We start from the raw sequence: 16913 nt of genomic DNA, 5'->3' as shown, positions 1-16913 counted from the left end.
ATACATAAACCATCATGATTTGAAAAGAATTAGGCAGTTACACTGACTTTTTTTATTCTGCAAAAAGTGGATGCCATGTACGTATGGATTTTAAGGAGGTGCTGTTTCTTCGTGAAGGCTTTCTTCAGACTTCTCAGTGTCTTCGGCTAAACTGGCTTTGTTGTCCCAATGACCAAGATGAAATATTTGGAGAAGGATGGAGAAATCATCTTGCTATGCAGACAAAATGGCTTCCCCACACATCATTTTTCAAGGTAGTGTCCAAAAATACCTGCTATGCACCTGGTCCCATTGTCATTAATCCTGCTCTTTGCCGGACTGACCTAGAGCCAAGTGTTTCTGAGCCCAAGTTTTTATTCCCTCTGTCATCCCTGACCTGATGGAAAGGAAAGTGCTGGGGATGGATCTGTGGCCACTGCTGAGCTTGGCACTAGTCACCATCAGATCCAGAGAGTCTTCAAACTGTGATTTTTGCTACCCTTCCCAGTCTGGGGGAGTGTCTCAGCAGCTGCCCACACAGCTTGTGCTGAAAACTGGTGCTGGTGGTGATATGATCAGTTTTCAGGAGTGGTTCTTCAGCCAAGCAAAAGGGCAACCTTAAAGGCTAGGTGCAGGGAAGCAAGTGTGGTACTCTTCGCACAAAGCTCTCTGATGCAATTTTTTCATCTATCAATGTCCTACAAAGTTTAACACAGGAAAAATGTGCCCTCTGTAACATATAATGGGATGATTAAAAAGGAAAACTTCGGAAAAGCTCTCTTTCACTTTGAAATTTTCTGGTTTTCAGAGTTTCTATTTTGCTATTTGTTAAAATCTGTAGACTCTTACTAGAAGAAGTCTTTCTGAGGAGGAGAATGAGAGAAGACCAATCTTCTTAGGAGAGATGTTTGGCAAAGAGATAATAATTTATTCTGCTGTAGCCATTTGCATTATCTCTTCTCATGTTTGTTGGTTTCTTTTAACTACACACCCAAAATTTAGCTAAGAATAGCCTGCAAAATATGAATTAGTTTTATTGATGGGGTGAAAAAAATTACTAGTCATCTTGTTCTGTTATATATTTCTGTATTTTATGCTATATGATTATTAATCATCATCCATACACATGGCTCCTTGTGTAGCCATCATGTATTTGTTACTCCTATTAGAACATTTTTAGACAGTTACCTCTCTAGTCAAACATTCAGTCCACCTGCTCAACTTATGTATACAGGTTTGTCCATCAATGGTTCTGATTCTTAGTCAAGTGAGAGTGTTTTTAACAGGAATGTGCCAAATAAATTATTTTAACCAATATATTTCTATAATGCATTTAGATAGCATTTAGATTCTTCTGACTGACCAGTGATTTTTCATTTATCAAATATTTCAGATTTTTTGTGTGTGTGTCAAGATCTTTTATGACACAACAGAGAATCTAAAGAAATGGAATTTGAAGTAACACTTCAATTTGAAATGTACCATTGTATGGGGTTTGACTGGGATAGAGTTAAATCTTTTCATAGTAGCTGGTATGGTGCTATGTTCTATATGTGTGTTGAAAGCAGTGTTGATAACACAGGGACATTTTAGCAGCTGATGAGCAGTGCGTGCACAGCACCAACCCATTTTCTGCTCCTCATCCTGCCCCACCAGCGAGCAGGCTTGGGGAGCACAAGAGGTTGGAAGGGAACACAACTGGGACAGGTGACCCCAACTGACCAAAATATCCTACACCATGTGGCATCATGTTCAGCAACTAAAGCTGGGGGAAGGATGAAGTGGGGACAATGGGAGTGATGGTATTTACCTTTCCAAGTCACCATTAAGTGTGATGAAGCCCTGTTGTCCTGTAGATGGTTGAACACCTGCCTGCCGATGGGAAGCAGTGAATGAATTTCTTGTTTTGCTTTGCTTGCGTGCATGACTTTTGCTTTGCCTATTAAACTCCACCCATGAGTCTTCTCACTTTTACCCTTCCAATTCTCTCTGCCATCCCACTGGAGGGGAGTCAGTGCAAGGCTGTGTGGGCCTGAGCTGCTCACTGGGGTTAAACTGTGTCAACCATAAAGATGTCTCAAAACTTTAACTGGATAATCCTGTTGTCTTATTTTTGCTTGCTTGAGGAATTTATTTGTCATCTGCTGTCTTTGAAGGCACTCATATTTGTGCCAAGTTTTGCTAGACCCAGCAAAGTTTCCTGATGCTATTGTTTCCAAGATGCTGCCGCATTTAGAGGATGAACAGGAAATGCACAAATGTGTGCTGGAGAATCTGTCATATGTGAGATATGAGCTATTCTCTCTTTTCTGGTGTGTAAACATCCCTTATTAAATATTACACTTTATCAGGATTTGTTTTGTTTGCTTGGGTTTTAGAGGGGTGGGGGAGGGAAGTAGATTTCCTGCATTTTCTCAGCTCTCAGTTTTTCTTAAAAAGCTTTATCCTTATTAGAACTAAAGCTTCTTTATTCCTCCACAGCTCTGTAGAGTTTTCTTAATATGAGACAGTCCTATTTTCAATTTATTATTTTTCCTGTAGTATCTACTATTGATTTTTCTTTTATTTGAAATTTTTTTTTTCTTTACTGAAAAGCCATTTTTCAGCTTCAGGGGAGCATAAGGATTTTTTGCTGAACTTGTCCTTAGCATATTTTTTAAATTCTCCATTATTTCTTCTACAATCTTCTTACTGCGTTATTTTAGTACTTCTTTTGCTTCCTTTCAGGAATAGCTATGTGACTAGTCACGGTTTCTTTCTATTCACATCTATTATCCGTAGACAGGCCCTGATTCAGGAGTTTTCATAAATGAGTACCAAACTTAAAATAAACTATAGTGTTAAAACTGTATGATTGCACAAACTAAATATTTATGAATCAAGGCTACAGTTTTATAATTTGTGGTTTAGAAGTGGCCTTTGGTCATTCCATTTTTTGAAATCTTCCATCTAGCTCTGACTATGGATATGAAATTTTGTTGCCTTTACTTTCCTCGTTTTATACTCCCTTTTTAAAATTGAGAGCATTTCTAAAGAACTTTCTTGGATGCATTTTTAAAATATTTTATTTTATTTTATTTTATTTTATTTTATTTTATTTTAATTATGTTAGCACAACTCATAGTAATGTGGTGATTCTTGAGTCCGAGATGAAACAATGGTGAATACTTCCCTTTGTTCAATTACTTTCAGCTTTGAATATTTGTACAATAAGGTTATTCTGTATCTATACTGATTTTTTTTTAATTATTATTATTTTTATTTTCTGTTTGAAAAGATGGAGGCTTTGAGGCATATATGATCTACCCATTTCTGGTTTTCTTCAATAGCATAATTATAGTCCTATGATTCATCTAGTTCTGGCACGTTAATGGAGTGAACTATCACATTAAAATAGTACGTATTGTTGGGCTATGTTCAGTGTAGGTATCCTCCTACTAGAAATAATCTCCATGAGATTTGATAGGTAATTATAAAATGGTTCACTTCATAAGTATCCAGATTTTTTTTTAACTGTAGAAAAAATATCGTATCACTTCCAATAAAAATAAAGAATATTCATAAATATACATAGTATATTTATGTCAATATTTAATATTCCTTCATCCTACACTAATAAATTTCCTGTAACAAAAGGTGGAGGGTGATGGAATTTGTCTGTGGGTCCAAAGGTCTCTCAGCATTGCCTACCAGCTTTCAGGATAGGGACATTATAATAATTTCATTTTAGTAGGTAGGTTTGAATAACTTCGTTCACTTACAAGCTTTTTCTCCTCCAAGTTTATGGATGATTTTCAAATGTATTTGCTTTCTTCAGTAACAAAGGTTTGAGGATTTTCTAGTTAAATGGGCATAAGGATCCAAAAGTAAAAAAAAAAAAAAAAAAAGGTTTCCTGAACTCTTATAAGCTGCACAGTGAAATTGCCAGTATTTACAAGTTTAAATTATTATCCAGTGACATAAATAACACAGCTTTACTATGATCTGCTCATTGCTTGGAAAGAATAAACCCTTTCAGATAGAGTTGTGCTTGATTCTACAAATCCCTCTTACTACAGAGATAGTACATTGCTTGCATGTAGGTTTACAATAGAAATTAATTGCACAGGTCAGAATATTTTCTAAAAGAAAGAGGAACAAAGAAATCTTTCTTTATAGGCCTTAAATACAGTATTTTAGTGGTATCTTCAGAATCCTCCCATTTGGTTTAAGATTCTGGCAATTTATGGGCCAATAGAGATTTCTAAATAACTGAGTTTAAAAATAAATAAAAAAATCATAAAGTGCAAAATGGCTTTGGGGCCACAAAACACTAATGACAGGGCAATCAAGATTCAAGGAGACAGTTTAAGTGCCAACATTTTATTTCTTCCATTTCTAGCAGATGCTTTAAAAGGCCTCTCCATACAGCATTGCTATTGCCACTTGCTAAATACCTCACAGCTATTTCAAATTTTAACATAAAAATTAATATCTTAAACTGTTTCAGTTCAATTTCTTGAATTAGAACAGGAAGACACCCACCAGTAAGAATGTCAGTCTCTCTCTCATATTCTCCCTTTTTTATTGGGCAGGAAATATGACCATGTCATAAATATGACATAAAGCATTGAGATATGGGGATAAAGAGCTAGAATGAGAGACCTCTTGTTGCCCTTCACCTAATTTAAGTAGTGCTCACTGGGTTTTTTCTTTAGCAGTTCTTTTCCTACAATTCTCTTGTATGATAATCATGGTTCTTTTCTGCTGAAGTTGTGACTCTTATGCTCTGGCCTCAGGAGGGTTTTTTTTTTTCCAAACTGGGAGAAGATCTTTTGGCAGCATTGGGGAATTGGAGTTTGTTTAAAGGGTAGAGAACTGAGAAAAACCTTGGAGAAATACTTCTTTTGTCACAAATTGTTGCTGATGTTCAGTGAGAAAAAAAAAACAAAGACATAAAGGAAACCATGGAGTTTTATTGGTAAATATTATCTGGAAGAGAAAGGGAGAGCAATGAATCTTCAGGTAAAGAAGATTTTTAAATTAGCAAAATACTCTGGGTGGGATGATAAGTAACTATATATTGGAATATTTATTATTTAGAGATACAATTAACTGCTATATCATCCATAAACGCTTATATGAGGGTAGGAGACATAAAGGTTAAAAGAGCATATTACCCTTCGTCACTCTTCAGCTGTAGTAATGGGCTGCCATTACATCCATTTCACTTTAATGAGTGCACAAGTATGAACAAGATAAAGAACTGAACTGAAGCTACAGTCTTGAAGGTAAAGAACAGGATACTTGAAACTTTGCATTAAAAATATCGAAAGAAAGTATTTATGTTCTTACTTGTGGTGGATCAGATCTCCATAGCCATGGGTGGTAAAGTGCTGCAACCAAAAAATGACTCTGACCTGTTTAATAGGATTATTATTCTGGTACTTCATAATTTGCCTTTTGCCTATTCTTGCATCTTTCACTCCTTTCTGTTTGCCCTATCTGCAGTACTACTGGGTGCATTTCTTACTGCTCTGTCACAACATTCTACTTTTTCCTTAAAATTCATCATTGCTTATTTAGAGTTCACTTTAAATTTGATGTTCATGCCAAGATTAGAAACATTTAGAATATGGTAGTGTACTTGAATTGTTCAGTATTTGTTTCTATCTCTAAATAAAGAAATGATAGTGATTCTGTTTTTTTCCTTTTTCAACTCAATCAAGACTGTCTCTGTAACACAGGTGAAGGCACTCAACAGGTAGGAAACTGGCCCTATTTTGACACTGATAAGCAAGTGCTATATACTGTGAGGCATGCTGTAGCAAGAGACAATGCCAAAGGCAACATGTCAGAGGATTGTTTTGTTGGGTTTAGATGCTAAGAGCAATTTAAAAACTAGTAGGGAAAGCCTAGTAGCAGTCTACTATGTTTCTTGCCGCCTTTTTCCCAGTTTGTCTCTATGAAGCAGTACTAGCAGACTGCCTCCTCTTCACTGGTGCAGATGTTGAGCCTTTTTCAGTCTTGCTTTCCAGGTCCCAGAGCTGCATGCAAAGAAACTGGGCATACAGGTAAAATAAGAAGCTCTTTCACCACCAGTAACTCCCCTCTCAGCTGGTGGCTTGCATACAGAAATATTTTATGCGTCTCTGGAGCTGGACTATTAAAAGGTAAGTGTGAGTGGAGTCACACACTTTTACAAAATACTGGCTGTGAACATTGTAAAGACCCAATTTTACGTTCTACCTGAAATTATTGGATTTTTAGTGTGTCCTTCCATTCCTCCAGAACCAGAGAAGATTTATTATTAGAGGTTAAAACACCTGGCAAGCAGATAGGATTTGAAATATGCCATTTGAACAGACTCCTCAGCCATTCAGTACTGAGACTAAAGCGCTGATGCTGCGTCTTGTTTTCTGAGCTAAAACTTATTCTTTCTACCCTATGTCTGTTAGAGCTTTTGTACCACCTGCTGCAGTAGATTTGAACACAATAGCTTCAGCTGAAACAAAATTACTATGAAAATGAAAGAGGAAGCACCAGAGTTGAAACAAAATGGGACAGAAAATTTTTATTCCACTGTAGGTTATATGTATTTGAACTTGTGTAAAGTACTTACAGAGGGATTCATAGAAGCTCATTACTTCCCTTGATACTATAAAATACACTTTGGGCTTAGAAATACTCAGATGCTGAACAATGAGAACCACCAGCTACCTTGAATGGACCGCAAATAACTATCTAAATGATTGTTCAAATCCAGATGATATAAAAATATTCTCATTTGTTAGCAAGACAGAGGCACCTGCTTGTATAACATCTACATGTGTTTGAGAATTTAATTTATATTTCTTGGTCTCTCAGACTGCCAGTTAAAAACAACCCAAACATACAAGAAAAACACAAAAAAATAGGAACATTCAGGCTGTGTGGTGCAGAATAATGGAAGCAATTTAGATACATCTGGGATAATGCCACATTAACTGCATTAGTGAAGCATTTTCTCCCATAACATAGTCTGTCAATGGTCTTCTGTAACTGACAGAATAAAACTTCATGTCAATTTTATTTTTGCATATCCATATTTTCTCTAACAATGGCTTTTCTTCCTTGTGAATTTATGCATTACATCACAACCTGCACTTTTACTGCTTCATTATGAAAATTCAGACCATTCACATGTGTTTTATCTGTGCTTTTTCACCATGCATATTCATGGAGTCCTTCTATACATGCCTCTACAACCTGCTTTGAGACATTGACAGAATTGCTGTTCCTCTGGTAGGAGAAACTATCGGCTTTGCAGATGTAAGTATATAAGGATGTCTGACTATTGGAAGGCAAGAAAACAGATACCAGTTATAGCTTTGCTTCCCTTGTTCACAAATAGGCTGGAAAGACAAGGACAGATGTTATGTCTCTTGTATGAAACCTCCAGCTATGCTCTAAAGCAATGGCTGGAAACAGCTAGCATAAATCTACTCAGAAGCAGGGAGTCGATCTCCATGAAATCCAGACATGAGGCAAAGAACTGTCTCTACAGCAAAGAGGAGCAAAGGAGGACTGAGAGAAGAATCAAGCTGGGAAAAGGCTGAGGAGTGCTACCTCTTCACAAGCTTTGAAGATACGCCCTCAAGGTCCTTAAACACTTTGAATTTGTTGGCAGAAATCAGTCAAGGTCAGCTCCTGACATTCCCCCATATGCTTCATCTAGTGGCTTTAGAGAATCCTTGCACACAACTGTAAAAATTACAAGCTGGTAAATTCTGAAAAGCTGAGGCTCTTCTGCCCCTTTCAATGATGCTTCACTGTAAAGGAAGTACTGACAATTCCAGTTCGTCAGACAGGTATTCCTCACAGATCATTCCTATCTTTCTCAGGCTTCGTCTTGACCCTCAGGACATATATCTCTAGTGCTGTAAATAAAAAAAGTCAGGCAACTGGCAAAGATCTGCAGAAATATTAGCCAAAATTGGAATGTCATGCCAGTTAGTTCTTCCAATAACATGTTTGCAACACAACTAGTGTGAGGCATGCCCTGAAAAAGAGCATAAAATGCTATGCATCAAGAAAATGCCATTGGGAAAGATCTGCAGCTGTGAGCAGTAATTGGTAAAGTGCTATCATCAAACCCCACATGGTCACATATGCAGAGGGAGACTCATAGCACATCAAGTGTAAAATGAAAGCTGTGATACCGGCAGACATGAAGCCAAAGGAATATTGGTCAATATGTTCAAGCTGCTGGCCTAAGATAGATCTGTTTAGCAGTCCCTAAAATGTTTGTAACTTTGAAAACAAAAGGAGAAAACTAGAAAAAAACCAAAATTTGTTGTTCTAGTTAATGGGAATAGCTGATGTAGAGAAATATTCCACAGAAATGAGGTGCAGATGCTGGAAAGAAGGATCATTATCAATGAGTAATACCATAGTGTCAGTGCTCTCACAGGCATGAAAATGATATACATCATCACTAATCCCTATGGATTTATTATATCACATGATCAGTCTACATTTCTCCATCTCCATCAGGCAAAGGCTGTGGACAATAACCAATAAAACTGATGTCCTTCAGTCACAGTGAATGGATGAATGAGGAATACAGATCACTAATGTCACGGAGTATAATGGTGGATTAGCAGGCTAAGACATATGAAATATATGCTGGTATAAAATATTTAGCTAATTATGAAGAGTGGTTCTGCACAGCCAACACCAGATGCTTTGATTCTGGCTACTAATCTGTTTGAAACACAAGGCTATGTCACATATATGTGTAGTCCTGCACGTTGGCAAAGTGCCCAGGGATAGTGAACCTGTGGTATAGTTAGACTGAGAAATTCTCTAGTTTTAGTGAGAAACTTTCTAGTTTTAAATAGTAGTCACAGATATTTCCCTCCCTCTAAACTCATTCTCCTACATGTTGTACAAACCTAAAGCTGTATCCTTAAAAGAAAAATTAGTTACATTTGGGGAAGAGGAAAAAAGATCATAGATATCAACTGGTCCTTTGGCATTTCAGGTGTCATTCTGCATCCCAGAAGACAGAAGGAGGTAAAACTTGGAAGATATATGGACATTCCAAAGTGGCTATAGTGGAGCCCATTTTCTGCTTGTATTTCCTTTGCTGAGTCAAAGAATGAAGAATAACTGAATGTCTTGAAAATCTCTGGTTCAGTGATACTGAGTATAGTTTTCTAGTCTGCATATTCTCTTGGACAAGGAAAAACCACTTTGGAATTTTTGCATTTAGGCATAAATCAGCAAAATGTGACTTTTGGAAACATCTTACTACACAGAAAGAAAAAAAGAATTTATTTACTTGAAAGCGCAAATACTTTGGTTCATCATGGTTACTCCTTGATGATGTATTACACTGCGTATTCAAGGCTGAGTGAAGTAAAAATTGGTGAAATTTTCATGGTTTTGTTGTCAAAAACCAGAATGTCATTTCTAATATCACCTAAATGAATTTGATGGTCAGATGTAGTGATAAGCGGTGAAGACTCCTTAAATGGTTTTTTCACCTCATTTTCCAAGACTACACTCTGAAGGAAAAGATCAGCCACTGCTAATAAATAAAGCAATCGTTTTAACTTCATATGCTGAAGTGAAAGCAACAGTGAGTGCAATACTGGATTGTATTCCACAAAGACTTATGCTTTGCTTAGATCTAGCTTCTAAGATGATTTAAAAATATTACACTTGTATTTGAACGCATCATCCTTCTTTTTCCCCTGTTCACTTTCCTCTTGCATGCTTTTCCCATTTTCAGACCTTAGTTTCTTGCCTCCTGCAGTATATACAGAGAGAATTAAGACAGAAGCCTGCATTTTTGTCTGTGCTATTTATTATAAGTGCATTTAGTGTTATGAAATGCTTTGCATTCACCCTTTTGTAGGTGACCGGAACGGGGATTAGACTTCCTGTTTTGATGGTTTGTGAGAAGAGAAAAAAAATCTGTGTATATATGAGGTGGCAAGGGCAAGGCTGCAAACCAGCTGAGCTGTTTTGGAAGGACAGATTCTTGACTTACTTTTTGTGCCTGGATATGATGATACAGACATAAGTCAATGAGCACACTCAGCTTTTTTCTCAGGATCCCATCCCAGTCCATGCTCAGGGTGGAACTGGTCTGTGGACTAATCAGGCCAAGAAGGCCATTACTCATCCTGGGACCCATTATGAATTGTGTCTCCCCAGCAACATTTGGAATGAGACATGAGATTGCAGGAAAATAAAGGAAGGTCTCACTATGAATGCAGCTGGATCTTGCCTTGGGAAACTGGAGTTTATTCCTATCTATGACATGTTATTTTATGCTATCAAATCACTTCAACCCAATTTTTATCACTTGCCTACAAGCTTCTTCATTTCTCTGATGTCTTACGTGCAGAAATGTTTACAAATCCGAGTTAAAATCATAGTCAATAAAGCTGTACTTTAAACATGAACAGTGCAATCTAATGCTAGGAACACTGAAAAATCATTTTCTAGACCCTTTCTCAAACTTGACATGCAAAATCAATTCATAATTTTGACCTTAAACTCTCTGTAATCCAGTAACCCCTCTTTATAACATATATAATACCAAATACAACCCCACCATTTTAGAGGGGTGAAAGGTTGGGAAAATAAATTGGATTTGGGAAGCCATTACATAGTAGAAATGTGTGAATTGTGTTTCTGTTTTTAGAACAGTGTTTGAAGATTGTGCCACCCAGAACTACGCATAGAAAATAAAGAGAAATAAAAAATTGAAAAGCTTTTCATAAATGATTTCCATCCATGCTGTGCATTGAATGAACAGGTAGGGGACTCATTAGCTTTTAATGCATGTGATCATACTGTTAAAAAGACTATCATAAGCATGAGGACTAAATTCAGATTGCACAAATGTGATTTTCAAATAATTAACATTGTAAGCTGATGATGCTTTTAGCATTATTTTATGGGTATATACATATGCATTCAGATCTGTGCATGTATGTTGGCAGGCTCATTTACAAATTATGCTCAGCTACTAACAAATACCTGTTTAGGAATCCAAGACACTGTCACATGTTTTAGGGATACCTTGAGAATATCAAGCTTTGGCTTTTAATGCATTTGAGGAGGCTTTCTTTCTATTCTTTTTTGGCTTTAATCACATAGCTGGAAGTAGAATTTCATCTTCCATCGACATGTAATTTACAACAATTGTGTAAAATTTTTGTCAAATGACCTTGTTAATATGGCAAATCACATATAAGGGAGGGTATTTAAATGAGATCTAAATGTTTAAATGGCTTAAAATCTTAGGATTAATAACATTCAAAATGTTGACTGTGCTACTTGAGTCTTATAACCTTTCTCAAATGGATCCTTAGTTAATTATCTCTAAACCCAGCCTTTTAAAATATTATGCTGTGTCTAGAGATTGATATTTAACTTTTTTTCTATTAGTCATATTTAGTTTTAAGATTTGGAAAGGTAGTCCTCTAAGGTTCAGCTGACATTTAAACAATTATGTTGAGACTTAGCATTGATATATTTTGGTTGCTTAACCCTCCTTGTCAGCAGTTTTGTATTTTATGCAGACCTTGCTGGTGTGACACTGGCATTTATAGCAGAGTGCATTTATTTTAATTGAACAATTCTTGTTCTTGTAGTTATAGCAGTTATGATTATTATTCTAAAACAAAGCAGTCTGAAGCTGTAATCAGCCTATAGGCCACAGTTTCACATGAAGACATATGCATTTCCCTTGTGAAAACTGATGCTGTATATTAAGCTGCAGACTTTTTATTATGAAACCATTACATGCATTTCCCAATTTAAAAAAAGGAAAGAAAAAAAAAACCAACAACAAAAAATCTGGAAGTTGGAAACTTCAGTCAGTGAATAAAGCTTGACAACGTAGGCTTAGGGATGACTTCAAAAACAGGGTAAATTACTTCAGGAAGAAATCTTCACGATACAGATTAAAGAAGCTGGGGATATTTAAGCTAAGGTAAGGCTTCTGTCCTGCTGTTGCTTCGTTGAGGACTGAAGAGTTTGCATTCTGGCTTTGTCCTAACTCACTGTTTCTTAAAGTAATATTTTGGAGGAGGAACTGGGGGAGAGAGGGAAAGACGATGTCAATTAGAGATCACTGAAGATGTGGTACCCAGATGTTGGTCTTTTTAATCAAGCTGGTATTTGATCATAAGGCTGGAGTGCCATGGGCTTTCAGTGTGTCACAGCAATACATGTCCTGTCTCCATTTCTGTGCAGTAGTACAAACATTCAATGTCTGTGCAATGCACTGTATCTAATCTAGCACACAATAAAACAGAAAAAATAAAATGGAAGTCATTGATAAATTGGTGATGGATAGAGGGAGAAGGAACTGCTTCTTTGGTGGAAGTGCTGGTCAATTCATCATCAATCAATTCATCAACTTTTATTCTTATTTTTTTTAAGAGATGAGAAGAAATTAACTGGAAAATGTTCATTTACATATAAAACCATTCTAAGATTAATTAACATTTTAACGCCTCTGAAATTTGGAAAATAATAATCAGTATATAACGTATAAAACACATTAATAATCTTGTTAAAATTACTTTTTCAAGCACTTTCCTCTGAATTTTTTAATGACGGCATCTGAAGATCACTTACAAACAATTCTTGTGACGATTCTAAGCTAATAAACAACCTCATGCGGTATGAATTACCACCTGCTCCCTTTTTGCAAGAAAGCAAGAAGGTATCTTTCAATATCCATGTCACAATACTGTTTATCACATTTGAGATCAATATCGACTTTATACAGGAGAATCTAAAGAACAGGGTATGAAAATTAATATCTAGATTATGTTCTGCTCTCAGAAGCTTTTCTTGAATTCTTCTCATGTCTTATCTGTGTCTCTCATAAACATTTCTGGAGGTGCCAGCTTCAGGTACTGTCCTTGCCTAGGGAGGAAGGCAGAGCATCCTTTTCAGCAGGGCACTTGTCTTTTTCAGTGGTAGCAAGGGTCAAATGCAGTATCATCCTCCTTCTAGAACACTTAACTTTCTGTGAATGCATAGACTGATGTTATGTTCAGCATGTTCAGAAAGAAAACCGAGAACATATCAAATAGAAGGCTTAGTACTGCCTTGTGATATTTATATAAAAAGTGTCAGGCTGCACTGGCTGCCTGCTCGACAGGCACAAGTCGAGTTTCTTGCTGCTGCAGCCACCACTGCCAGTGGGAAGACTGGGCTGGGCTGAGCAGTGCATGCTCAGCTCGGTGGTAGCCTTTGTCTCCAGCCTCTCCTACTTCCTAGCAGTCTCTTACCTTCCAGAAAAGCATCCTTTATATTGTCACTTCTTTTCCCTCCCTATGCTCAGCACAGCAGCCAGACTGAACTGTACCTGTCCCCTCTCCTGGGTCCGGTGGGCTCCCGTTCACCAGGATGGCACCACTGGGGAATGAAGATGAAAACAGAAGGTGGGTTATTGTATGGAGGGAGGCTGCTCCGTGGGTGGGAGCTACTGTTCACATGGAGGTTATACGAACACATGTGTGTGTGCAGACTGCAGCCTCCCACAGGGATAGGAGGAGGAATCCTGAAATCTATATCCAGTTCCTGCACGCAACACGCCCAGGGTGCCCTTTTTTGGGAAATATTTAGAATAACAAACTAATCTTGTTGTAAATTAATGTCATAAATGACTGATGTTTCTGTGACTTGAAATCTGATATTAGACGGGATTCAGATTTCTGAGAGCATGTCGGGTTGCATTCAGGGGCACCAGAGAAGAACTTGGCCTTTTGTTTATGTTGCTTACACAACTCAATAGTTTATATATACTGTACTCTCTATATACTCTTGGTATATACCTTTGAAAACAGTAAATTCATAAATTTATGTGACAGCTCGGCAAACAAGAAAGGATGTAGGGAGTTGAAATATAGAAGAAGTGCCAGGATTACTCATCATCCTCCCACTCTCTGTTGGTTATACTTTCCTTTAACAGTAGAAGCAACAGTAAATTTTAATGATTTTTTCCTTCCAAATTTCTATTTTTAGATTTATGGGTAAAAGACACTAGCAAATATTTTTAAGTTTTAGAGCTCACAGAAAGTTCCAAATTAATAGCCATTGAGAATAAAATCTGTAGCTCAGGCAGGGAAGAGCAAAGGCAGGATCTGTATAAAGCTTCAGGCCTCTGTGATGTGTGTGTACTTCATATCTGGTAGTATTCCCATTGCACGACCTTTCTACCGAGACTAACAGTAAAAGTATCTGTTAATCCTAACAGTTTTATCACTTGGGCTCTTCCATTTTGAGAACTGTGCTAAGACCATTATTCACCTTATCTGATGTTCACAATAGTCACAACCACGGACTGGTTTTGGTTACTGTTTGTGGTTACTGATCCCCTCAATCACTCAGTCCTTCAGCATCCGAAATGACCTTTATTCTATGGACTGAGAACTAATTTTGGTGATACATTAATGGATTTATTATCCAAAATATTCAAGAAAAATGTACAGTACTGATAGATGGTCATGTTTGTGAGATTCTAAGTTTCCGAGTTACCAAACTACATTGTTTGTTTGATGCTCCCTTCCTGCATCATTCTCAAGTGCATGAGGTATGTACTTTGTTTGTGCATGTTAAAATGCAAGGAGAGTTGGTTGCACCTGCTCAAACAATTCCATCTGTGCTTGTTTTCAGTCAGTGATTGCTATTTTAATGGACATTTGGGGAAAAAAGTCTTCTGTTTTCACCTGAATTGAGGGAATACCTAGAGAAAAATATTGCTCTATCAAACCCCTGAATTTTTAAAACAAAAATTTTACTTGTAATTATTTTATGAGCTTCCAGATGACATTTAATGAGGATGGCTGCTGCTTTTCTTTTCATTTCCTACATCCTGTTGTGCTATACAAACCAAATTTACAAGTGATGACCCACCTGCCCAGTCAACATTCAAAATTCCTGGTGTGAGATACTATACAATCACATGGGAAAAACCCATAATTGCTAGCAAGGACTTGTATTCAAAGATAAAACAAGTCTGAAAATATGACAAACTATATGAGGGAAAGCATGGATAGCTATAGTAAAAACACAGCCTTACAAGCTCAGCTTGATAGCTTTGAATCATTTAAATGTATGGGGTTTGCGTGTGTGTCTGACCTTGTTGTGATTAATGCTCAGGTCTAGAACTACAAATAATATTCCCCTCTGCTCCACAGGAGGCTTCTTCAGAATCAGTTTTGTAGGGCATGTGCTAACCAATGCATAATTTTTAAGGGGGTGTTGCTTGATCTAGTGACTTAGACATACTTCTGGCATTGAGATCCATCTGCTATTCAGAGAGTATAGTTAAAAAAGGCAAGAAGCCAGATGTCATGTATTAAAGACCTTGTCTCACTTTGGAAGACAACTCTGGAATGCAGCGTTTGGCACATTTCTTGCATTAGTAAAAGGAAAATAGGAGAACAGTATGATCTTCTGATAGCTCATATTGCATTCTGACTTTAGGGAGGACAAACAGTTGCTGAGCAGGTCAAGGTGTTAACAGCCTTGCATTATTTTTTTTGTCAAGTGTTTTATTTCAAAATGCTAAGGGAAACAGTGAAAGCCAGCAATTATGCTTATTGTTTAACAAGTACCTGAATCAGTTTCTGAGTCCTTAGAGATGATGTATACCTGCATAAGTGCATAATTTGAATACAGATTAAATTTTTATAGAAATAAAATTCATTTGTTTGAATTTATACTTTCCTCTATAATTTAAGTTCTGGATGCCATATAATTTGTAATAACGAGTCCTTATAACGACAATACATGGATCAAACAAGCATACCTATTCTTCTCATAGTATTCTACTGAGTTTACCTTTTCTTCACAGTATGCTAGTCCTTTGCACAATGTGCAATCTATGCTAAACACATGACAGTCCCAGCTAAACATATGACAAAATCCACCACCCCCAAATAAAAACAATCCTCCCTTATCCCAGACCAATAGCCCACAATAACATATGTCTCTCCAGTAAAATTTTACCTAGTCACTGTGTCACCTTAGCCAGAAACAGTGTCCCTGCTTTGTTTAGAGATGAGTTTCTCCTGAAGGCAAACTGAGTTATTTAATTAGAAAGTAAAGCATAAATCTGTTTTCTATATCCTGTGAGCACAAATACATGCAGTACAAATGTTATGCTTTATGTTCTATCCATAAGAATTTTCCAAAGATAATTCAAATGGTGGGATAAATTAGAAAAGGGAAAAGAATGGACTTCAGCTTTCATATGTAAGTTAGAGCCTATTGGATGTTGCACAGCTAGAAGCTTGGAACTACTGCGATCTATTGCATACAGATGGATAATTTTTTTAATAACTACCTTAGTACTTAATTTACATTCCTAAACATATTTTGTTTAATCATTAAGGGGCAGGTTTATTATTAATTTATCCAGATTGCTACAGCAATAAGATGGGGCAACTAACTAAACCCTTAGGTAGTAACATAGTATTTTTGAAATACTATAAATGTAAGGAAATACTGTTTAGTCATAGCAGACAAAATTGTTAAGGTCTTAAAGATAACTTGAGTTGAAAGTGGAGGAGTTATTTGTGCTACTCCAGATACTGTCCAAAAGATATTTTAAGCTACAATTCCTCTATAAATGGTTAAAAGTTTTTTAAAAACCCCAGCAGTTCTATGTGATTCATTTTTATAGTGCTTTTTCAAATATGTATTCTAGCTGTTCGAACATTTAAGTGTAAAAGCTGAGGCTTCATTAAAAGAACATGCTTTATCTGACTTTCCTGCTTAAACTTCTGTGAAAGCTTACACATTTTTACAACTAAATTTTACTTAAAATTAAACATTATAATGACTATCCATAATAAATTTTATATTGAAAATACAGTATTTTTAACCAGTAATTTCATGTTGCTCACTTCCTTTTTCTTTAAAAATCTTCA

Source organism: Calidris pugnax, unplaced genomic scaffold (genome assembly GCF_001431845.1).
Source record: "Calidris pugnax isolate Ruff unplaced genomic scaffold, ASM143184v1 scaffold95, whole genome shotgun sequence".
Classification (NCBI taxonomy): Eukaryota; Metazoa; Chordata; class Aves; order Charadriiformes; family Scolopacidae; genus Calidris; species Calidris pugnax.
Note: the sequence above shows the minus strand (reverse complement) of the source record.